Source organism: Sarcophilus harrisii, chromosome 3, assembly GCF_902635505.1.
Source record: "Sarcophilus harrisii chromosome 3, mSarHar1.11, whole genome shotgun sequence".
NCBI classification, from domain to species: domain Eukaryota; kingdom Metazoa; phylum Chordata; class Mammalia; order Dasyuromorphia; family Dasyuridae; genus Sarcophilus; species Sarcophilus harrisii.
Window position 1 is genome coordinate 609,455,097 of NC_045428.1, and position 11,107 is coordinate 609,466,203.

Sequence of the window (11,107 nt, forward strand, 5' to 3'; positions counted from 1 at the left end):
TGTCATTCATTCACACCCAGGTCATAATATCCCGCAGCCAGCAGCACTCATTCTCCCCCCATCTCAAGGAATTCGGATCGGGGCCCAGAGCGCTCTGGCTGCTCCCTCAGCACCGGAGCCTCCCAGTCCCTCAGCAACCCCAGAGGCCCCGACCTCGCCCTCCAGGCCTCCTCCTCCTCGGGGAATCGCGCCCTCGATCCCCCTGCTCCAGGGATTAAAGAGCTCTAAAATGACTATCCCATGGGGAGCCCCCATCCGCCTTCCAGAGGCCTTCCCTGCTTTTCACATCTTCGCTTCTCCCGGAGCAAAGCAGAATCCCAGAAGCCCCACGGAGGGGAGGCTGCACCGTCCCAGGGCCCCCTCCCAGGGCCCCTCCAGTCCGGAAATGAAGCCCCTGGGAGCAGTCCCTGCTGAACTCCGAGACCCAAGGTGAACAGCAAGCGCTAGAACTTTCAGTCAGCCACGGGGACATCCCGGCTCTCACTCTGGACCTGGCAGATTTTATCTCCCATTCTGAGTCCGGGAGCCCCACTGGCCCAGTCCCAAGGCTGGCTCCCTCCCACCTCTGGCTTCCTCAGCGCCTCCCGGCTGGGCTGGAAGCGAGATTTAAACCTGCTGCAAATCTACGAGGCCACCTCCGCTGGGCCCTTCCTGCCCCATGGGAAGAGGCCCCCTCTCCTTCCCCAGGGAGCCTCTGTCCCCCTCCTTATAACAAAGGCCTCCCGTCCCCTCAGAATCCTGCCTCCTACTTTACCACCACGGAAGCATCTCCTCCCCGCCATGACCTCACCCTGTTCTCTTCTCCTTTACTATGGGACAGCCCCCTCTTTCTCCAGCCGATTCCCCCTGATCACATCCCCCTCCCTTCTGTGCCTCCACCTTTCCCTCTTGCCTTCAAACAACCCCAAGGCTCATCCTTGGCCACATCTCTGGGCCTGGAACATCGGGGTTGGATGCTCCCCTGGGAGCAGCCTCGCTCTAGCCCCCAAGGCCCAGCTCTTAGCTCTCCTGGAGAGCTCCAGGCAGGTGCTCTAGGGGAGGAGGGGCTGGAGAAGCTGGCTTTGAGGCCGACCTCCGCCCGGGCGAGGAGGGAAGGCTGGGGCAGCAATCCTGGCCCGGACCCAGGTCCATCTGCTAATACCTGAGCGCTTGGCCAACTCTTGACCGGTCATGGAAAGGACGGTGATTCTGACGAGGATTCTGAAGCCCCCTCCCTAGGCCGTCCCCCTGGACGAGTCTTTTTCCTTCCTCCAGTCCCTGAGAGAGCTGAAGCGGAGAGGGAGGGGCAGAGGGGGTGCCCAGCACGCAGCTCCAGAAAGCGGAGGGGACCCGCACCCGAAAGGAGTGTGTGTAGTGTGAGTGTTGGAGGTGGTATGTGTATGGAGGGTTGGTTGGGAACAAACCAAGAAACAAATGTGAAAAGGGTTTTGGTGTAAGTGGTTGTGTGTTGGTGTGTGGGGGTGGTGTGTTGTGTGTCGGTGTGTGAGTGAGGAGGTGGCGAAAACCGGAGGGAAATTATTAGAAAAGGGTAAAGAATTTTTGGGATGGAAATTTTTTTTTTTTGGTTTGGGGGGGGGTTTGGTATGTGTGTGTGTGGTGTCCGGGTGTGGTATGTGTGGGTGTGTGTGTTCCTGGTTGGTTATGTGGTGGGTGTGGTTGCCGGTGTGAATGGGGTGGTTTGAAAGTGGCCGCATTAAAACCAAACAACCGAGGAGGGTGCGGGGGGTGTGGTGGTAATTTTGAAAGGGTTTGGGTCTGGGGTGGTTCCGGGGGGGGTGGGTGGTATGGTGCGTGGTGTGTTGTTGGTGGTTTTAAGTGTTGTATGGTATGGTGCGTGTGGTTGTGGTTGTGGGTGCGGGGGGTGGTTCGGTGCGGGTCAAAATGGCGGAGTGGAGGATCCGAAGACGCGGAGATAATCTATGACGGAAAAACCAAGGGATTTGGGTTTTGGGGTGTCGGAAGGGGTTGGTTAATGGCGGTGTGTGTGGGTGTGATTCCGGTGTGGATTGGTGGAGTGGTTGGAAACCGACGATTGGTTGGCCAAATTAAAAGCGTTGGGGATGTGGGTGGGGTGGGTGGTGGTGGGGGTCGGGCAGGAGTGAGGTGGTTTGGGGCGGTGGTGTGTGGTGGTGTGTGTCTGGGCTGGGGTGGGGGGTTGGTGGGTGTGGGTTGGGTGGGGAAGGTGGTGGTTGGTGGGTCGGGGTGGGGGTTGGGTGGTGCGGTGGTGAAGCGAAATCACCAGGAGGGGTCGGGGAAGGGCGAGGAAATTAAGGAAGGAAATTGTGTGGGGTGTGTGTTGGGTGTGTGGGGGTGGTTGGGTGGGTGGGGGGGTGGTGGGGGTCCCGTGGGTGTGCGTGGGTGGGTGGGTGGTTTTGGGTGAGGGTGGGGTCCCCGGTGGTGGATGGGGTTTGGGGCGGTGGGAGTGGGCGTGTGCGATGTGCCCGGCTGGCGGGGGGATGTGGTGGGTCGGGGGTGGCTGAGGGCGAGGCCATAACCCCGGGCAGGGGAGTGCGTGGCAGGCCGAGGTGGGGGCAGTGTTGTCGGGGTGGGGCGCTGGGTGGGTGTGTGTGTGTGGTGTGGTGGTGTGGATGTGTGGGTGGTGTGGTGGGTGGGCGGGCCGTCCGACAGAAGCCCAGCCCAAAACGGTCCGGGGCAACCGGCGGCAAGGGGGGGCCCTTCCAAATGCGCCCAGGCCGCGCCAAAATCCTGCAAGAACCCCCACCCCCCAACGACGCGCCCAGCCTTCCCTCCCACCACCTGGGCGCCAAGAAAGCACCACCCCACCCCTTGCCCGAGGGAACCCACACGCCGGGCTCCGGCCCCTGCCCCACCGGAGCAGGGCCAACCGGCTCACCCGGAGGAAGCAATGCACTACCTTACGTCGGGGCCCCTGACCCACACGGGGCCGGCCCGTGAGTCAACACAGGAGGCCGGCGGCCGGGAGGGGCGCTAGATCACCGGCCTGGGGTCCGGCCCTTTGCCCCTCCAATCCCCCCCATCCGTGTAGGGGGAGGGGGGGGGAAAGGGGGAGGGAAGGGAAAAGAATCCCAAGGCCTTTTTTAAAAAAGAACCCCACCCCATATACCTGGTTTATAATTGAAAATCCTGCTCCTGCCTTAAATTTTCCAATTAATCTCAAAACATGGAAATCAAACTTTTTTTTTCAAATGAACCAATTAAGGTTAATTATTATTAAAATATATTGTTGACTCGAATCAAATTCATGTCAAGTCGCGTATAATTTAATTTATTCCTAAATTTTATTTTATTTCCCCTCAATTACATGTTAAAATATGTTCCCAAACCCCTCCCTCTTCTCCTCCCCCCTCCTTGAGATGGTCAATAATCAGATTTAGGTTCCACTGCCATAATGTAAAACATATTTCCATATCAGTTATTTTGTTCAAGACGGGAAGAAAAGAAAAAATCAAAGTGGAAAACCAGCATGCTTCAGTCTATATTCAGTCAATCAATATATCTGTCCTTTGGAAGCCGATAACTCATCCCGAGGCCTTTGGAATTGTCTGGGATCACGGTATTGCTGAGAATATCCAAATGATTCACATCTCTTGCTCATTCAGTATTGCTACTACATACAACGTGCTGGTGCTGCTCGCTTCTCTCTGCATCAGTTCATGTATTTCCAGATTTTTCTCAAATCATCCTGCTTGTCATATCTTATACCCAATAATATTCCAGTACATATGTGTTATATGATGTTACATATTGATAAGTTATGCTGATAGTACCCTAATATTGAACTGGTTCTGCATTCAAGCTAAAAATCCTACCTATTCATACAGTGTGATCCTTGTGATTATATTGCTGTAATCTCTTTGCTAATATTTTATTTAAATTTCTGCATTAATATTCATTAGGGAAAGTGGTCTATAATTCTCTTTTTCCGTTTTGGCTCTTTCTTTGGCACTATATTTGTGTCATAAAAAGAATTTGGCAGGACTCCTTCTTTGCCCGTTTTTCCAAATAATTTATATAGTGTTAGGATTGATTGTTCTTTAAATTAGGAAGGGCCAAAAGAGAAAGAAAATTATAGACCAATTTCCCTAATAAACATTGATGCAAATATCTTCATATGTTAAAAATCTTAACAAAGAGATTACAGCAATTTGTAATCAGAAGAATAAGCTAGTTATACCAGGAATGCAGAGCTGCTTCAATATCAGGAAAATTATTAGCATGATTGGCTATATCAATAACCAAACTGACAGAATACATATGATTACATTAATAGATGCAGAAAAAGCAACCGACAAAACACAGCACATATTCCTATTAAAAACATTAGAAAGCATAGGAATATATGGAGTTTTCCTTAAAATTATAAGTAGCATCAATCTAAAATCATCAACAAGCATCCTATATAATATATGTAATATTATATATATATTATATATATGTATATAGTATATATATTGTATATATGTATATATGTAATTATATATAATATATAATCATATAAGCAATCACATATAGTCATATATAATCATAACATAATCATATATAACTAGAAGCATTCCCAATAAATCAGATTGCCTACTGTCATCATTACTATTCAGTATTGTATTGTATTAAAAATGTTAGCTTTAGCAATAAGAGAAGAGAAGAGAAGAAAAAGAAATTGAAGGAATTTTAGAATAGGTAATATGGAAACAAAATTATCGTTCTTTGCAGACAATATGATGGCATACCTAGAGAAAGCTAGAGAATCAACTAAAAATACTAGAAACAATTGACAATTTTAGCAAAGTTGCAGAATATGAAATAAACTCACATAAATCATCAGCATTCCTATATGTTACCAACAAAATTCAGCAGCAAGACATAGAGAAATTATATTTAAAAAACTCTAGATAATATAAAATATTTGAGAGGCTACTGCCAAGACAAAGTTAGGAACTAAATGAACACAATTACAGAACACTTTTCACACAAATTAAGTTAGATCTAAGCAATTGGAAAAATATCAAGTGCTCATCGATAAATCGAGCTAATGTAATAAAAATGACAATTCTATCTAAATTAATTTACTTATTCACTTCCATGCCAATCAAATTGCCAAGAAATTACTTTATAGAGCTAGAAAAAATATCAAAATTCATCTAAAAGAACAAAAGTCAAGAATTTCAAGGAAATTAGTGGAAAAGGTGCAAACAAAAATGGCCTAACTGTGCTAGATCTAAAACTCTATTATAAAGCAGCAATCACCAAAACCATCTGGTTCTGGCTAAGAAATAGAGTAATAGGTCAGTGGAATAGGTTAAATAGAAAGACAAATGATCAGTAACTAGTAATCTAGTGCTTAATAACCCAAAGACTTTAGATTCTGGGATAAGAACTCACCATTTGACAAAAATTGCTGGGAGAATTGAAAAATATGGCAGAAAATAGGCCTTGACTAACACCTAACACTATATATCAAATAAGGTCAAAATAAGCGTTCATGACTATAGGCAAATTAGGAGTACAAGGGATAATTTACTTCTCAGATCTGTGGAGAAGGAAGGAATTTATGGCCTAAAAAGAACTCAAGAACATTATGAAATGCAATTTAGATAATTTTGATTATAGTAAATTAAAAAGTTTTTTTTTAAACAACCAAAATTAATGCACCTGAGATTGGAAAGGAAGCAGAGAACTGGGGAAAATAATTTACAATCAAGGTTTCTGATAAAGGTCTCATTTCTAAAATATATAGAGAATTGATTCAAACTTACAAGAATACAAGCCATCCTCCAACTAATAAGTGGTCAAACGATATGAACAGACAATTTTCAGACAAAGAAATCAAAGCCATTCTGCTCTAAATCACTATTGATTAGAGAAATATTAATTAAGACAACTCAATGGTACCATTTCACAACTCTCAGATTGACTAAGATGACAAGAATAGATATTGATAAATATTGGAGGGTATGTGGGAAAACTGGGACACTTATGCATTGTTGGTGGAGTTGTGAACTGATCTAATCATTTTGGAGAGCAATTTGGAACTATGCCCAAAAGGCTATAAAATTGTGCATATCCTTTGATCCAGCAGTGTCTCTCCTGGTTCTGTATCCCAAAAAGATCATAAAAGAGGGAAGAGGACTCACATGTGCAAAAATGTTTGTGGCAGCACTTTTTGTAGTGGCAAAGAATATGATGGAATATTATTTTTGTATATGAAATTACCAGCAGGCTGATTTCACAAAGACCTGGAAAGACTAAGTGAAGTAGAACCAAGAGAACATTGTATTGGGGCTTTTAAGACTCATAGCATATTATCTCAGAGGTAAGAGTAAGATGAATGAGGAGGGAGACCCATAGGGTGTGAAAAGAGCTCTAGTTTATTGTGCCATCTAGCCTTGTTGATATACATTTTTGCAAGTGTGAACAGTAGACAATCCCCAATCACCATTCAGAGAAGCAGCTTGTGGGCATTGTGTATGCATGGTATCTACCAATGGGAAGAGAGCCAATCCAGCAATTCATCAGCTCACTCACAGGCAAGAGGCCCTGTTCAGGCATCCCTGTTCACGTAGCCACTGACTGTGACCTTCAGCTGACACTAGTTCCCATGATCTCAGATCAATGATCCTTGCTTAACAAGGGCATTTCTGTAAGGTGGCAGAAAACTTACTGTACATCAAAGGTCGAGGTGGCCTTGATACTCCTTCTTGGCAGAATCCATACCCTTGCAACATCGTACACAGCAACAAGATTATGTGATGATCAACTGTGAATGTTGTGATCAATGTGATCAACAATGAGGTGATTCAAGTCAATTCCAATGATCTTGTGATGGACAGAGCCATCTTCACCTAGAAAAAGGACCATGGGGATTGAATGTGGATCACAATATAGTGTTTTTGCCTTTTTGTTGTTGTTGTTTACTTGCTTGTTTTTTTCTTTCTCATTTATTTTTTCTTTTTGACCTGATTTTTCTTGTGCAGCATGATAACTATGAAATATGTTTAGGAGAAAAAGGGGAGGAGAGGAAGAAAAATTTGGAACACAAGGTTTTGCAAGTGTGAATGTTGAAAACTATCTTTGCATGTATTTTTTAAAGCTATTATTATTTTAAAAAAATTAAATGTTTAGTAGAATTCACTTGATCCTGGGGATTTTTTCTTAGGAAGTTCATTGATGACTTATTCAACTTCTTTTTCTAAAATTGGATTATTTAAGCATTTTATTTTTTCTTTTAATCTGGGTAATTTATATTTTTTTTATAGCTTTTTACCTATTTCATTTAGATTGTCAAATTTAATGGCATATAATTTGGTAAAATATTTCCTAATGATTGATTCACTTTTTTCTTCATTGTGGTGAATTCATTCCTTTCCTTTTTGATACTAATCTTTGGCTTTATTTTTTCCTTCTTTTAAATCAAATTAACCATCTATTTTAGTGGTTCGTTTTCTTTTTTTTCAGTCTTATTAACCCATGTTTTGATGTTCAGAATTTCTATTTTGGTGTTTAATTGGGAATTTTTAGTTTGTTCTTTTTCTAGTTTTTTAAATTACATGGCTAATCCATTGATTTGTTCTTTCTCTGTTCTGTTGATGTAAGCATTTAGAGCTATAAAATTTACTCTAAGAACTTCTTTGGCTGCATTCCATAATTTTAGGATGTCTCATTCTTGTCATTTTCTTTAATAAAATTGTGGATTGTTTCTATGATTTGTTGTTTGATACACTTTTTTAGGGTTAGATTATTCCAATTAACTCTCTTTCCGTTGCCCACAATGAATATAATTTTTTTTGCACTGTGATCTGAAAAGTATGCAATTACTATTTCTACATTTAGTCATGAGTTTTTTTTTTTTTTTATGTCCTAATACATGATCAATTTTTGTGAAGGTGCCATGTACTGCTGAGAAAAGGCATGTTCCTTTCTATTCCCATTCAATTTTCTTCAGATATATAAGTTTTTCAGAATTTTAAAATCTTCTTATTCATCTCCTTGTTATTTTTTTGGTTAGATTTCCTTAGTTCTTTGAGGGGAAAGATGAGGTATCTCAGTAATATAGTTTTATTGTCTGTTTCCTCCTGTAACCCCTTCAACTTCTTCAAAAATTTGTATGCTATACCGTTTTGGTGCATATGTGTTTAGTATTGCTATTGCTTCATTGTCTCTGGTACCATTCACCAAGATCATTTCCTTCCTTAAGTTTTTTATTAGATCTATTTTTGGTTTTGCTTTATCTGAGATCATAATCGCTATTCCTGGTTTCTTTACTTCAACTGAAATAAAATAGGTTTTGTTCCAACCCCTTACCTCTACCTGTGTGTATTTCTCTGCTTCACATATGTTTCTCTTAAACAACATGTTACAGGATTCTGGTCCTAAATTACAGGCAGCTGGCCTCATAGCAAGGAGCTTCCATCTACACTTCAAACCTGGGACAATCCACCAGCAAGGTCCCACCCACTGCAAGCCAGCAGCCCTCAGGCAAGTCAGCAATCTGTGCTGTACATCAAGGTCCCATTCCAGTGGCCCCATCCTTAACACAGGCCACCTGGATGGCCTTGGCCTCCTTGCTGAGCAGTAATGACATCCTGCCCCAGGGATAGCCAACACCGGCCAGGGGTCCTCAAATTTCGCCTGCGGGCCTGATGCGGCAGTGGAGGACGATTATCCCCCTCACCCAGGGCTATGAAGTTTCTTTATTTAAATGCCCACAAAAGAAAGTTTTTGTTTTTATTGTAGTCCGGCCCTCCAACAGTCTGAGGGACAGAACTGGCCCCCTATTTAAAAAGTTTGAGAACCCCCGAGTCCATACTCTTAGGATCTGCAGGTAGATGGGCCCTGTTTCCGTAGCAACCCAGCTCTAGTACTCCTCCCCTACCCTCCTGGGATAGACAATACGATTCCTTCCCCAGTGAGACAGACTTTTCCTGCTGTGTTGGTAAGCTGCTTCCTTGCTCCTACGTCAGTTCTGAGGTGGTTTTCAAATTGTTTGTCATCTTGGTGCCAGAATTCTATAATTAAATGTAAATATTTATTTTAACACATATCCTGTGAAAGTCCAGACTAGACTTTAAGCTTCTTTAGGGCAAGGACTGGTTTCAGGCACTTAATTAATATTTGTTGATTGATACCTGAACTCCAGTGTGATCCATTTAAGTAAATTGTAGCTCAGAAACTTGGGAATTAAGGGGAAGAGAGGAGTTCGGTACTAGTAACTGTTTCATCCTCAAGGTTAAACAATGTATTCATTGTCATGATGTAATAAAATCTACTCGGCAAACACCAGGGGCTTTCTATATAAAATCCTTGATTTTGTTTGTAAAGCCTTTTGTTCTGTTTGTGGCAGCCCTGTTTGTAGTGGCTAGAAACTGGAAAATGAATGGATGCCCATCCATTGGAGAATGGTTGGGTAAATTGTGTATAGGAATGTTATGGAATATTATTGTTCTGTAAGAAATGAGCAGCAGGATGAATACAGAGAGGCTTCCTAACCTCAGGCCCAGTGTAAATATAAAAACCTTGATTTGGTTTGTTAAACACTATCACCTGGTCTTTTGTTATCTTTCTGGAAATAACTGATTTCCTTTTTAATCTTAAATGTTTTATTTTATGCGCTTAAAAGTGTGATTTCAGAAGAGACCCATCAAGTGCCTCCATAGACAAGAGGACTATAATATAATAAGGGGAGGCTCAAAGCCCATTAACACCCCATACAAGTGGAACTAGCTGTTCCCCGAGTTAATGGTGCCATCTGGCTGACCTTATTAAACACAAAATATTTCTTTTTTTTTTTTTTTAAATTTAATAGCCTTTTATTTACAGGTTATATGTATGGGTAACTTTACAGCATTAACAATTGCCAAACCTCTTGTTCCAATTTTTCACCTCTTACCCCCCACCCCCTCCCTCAGATGGCAGGATGACCAGTAGATGTTAAATATATTAAAATATAAATTAGATACACAATAAGTATACGTGTCCAAACCGTTATTTTGCTGTACAAAAAGAATCAGACTCTGAAATATTGTACAATTAGCTTGTGAAGGAAATCCAAAATGCAGGTGGGCAAAAATATAGGGATTGGGAATTCAATGTAAAGGTTTTTAGTCATCACCCAGAGTTCTTTCTCTGGGTGTAGCTGGTTCAGTTCATTACTGCTCCATTGGAAATGATTTAATTGATCTCGTTGCTGAGGAAACACAAAATATTTCATAGCAGGGAGAAAACATAAAATATACACCTAGGAGAGACAATTTAAAATCTATCCTCTTTCAGGGGAAAAATTGGATCTTCAACCATTTCAATCATTCAAATCATCAAGAAATTATGTTCAATAAAGGCAGACTACCACAAAGAGAAGAAGAGAACAAACATTTATTAAATGTCTCCCAGGCGCCAGGCACTTTGCTAAACTAGATTCAAGAGAGCAAAGATGAGGCGCAAAGACTGTGAAGAATTACAAAGAGATGTTCTCCCTGCCAAAAAAACCCCAACTTTATTAATTAGTAAAGGTCTCGGACAAAATTGATGCAATTTTGTGCCCCACTTTGGGAAGGGGTCATTTTATAGACGGAAGGGAGAGAGAGAAATCGGGAGAAGTGGAGAGATAAGGGATGTTTGGAAAACAATGAGACGTTTTGCTGGAAGGAAAGATCAGGAGGAGCTCGGGAGAATGCTTGGAGGGCAAAATCGGGGAAGAGCAGGGAAGAATGGAAGCTTTTATTAAGTCCTCAGGGCCCGGCGCAGTTAGTGCTGAGGAATACAAAGATTTCCAAGGTAAAGCCTTAGGGACCACAGGGGGACTAAGGACCACACTCAGTACAGGAAATCAGTCCGGTAACCTGGGGGGTGTGGAGGATAAGGAAGAAAGTTCGCAGAGCAAAAGGGGAACAATCTCAAGGAGGAAGGGAAGGGGCTTTTCCGAAGAGATCCGTGCGGATGCTCCGGGAACTCGCCGCTCCCAGGTAGATTCTAAAAGGAGACAGCAGGTAACAGGGTGACTACGCGAGGGTCGCGAGCCCGGGGAAAGCGGGGCTCAGGACAAGGGGGGACAGTCGGGGTTAATCGATGCCGAGAGAAAAGGGGGGCTCCCAGGAGGGGCCCCGGGCCCAGGACGATGCCTCGGATGGCTTGC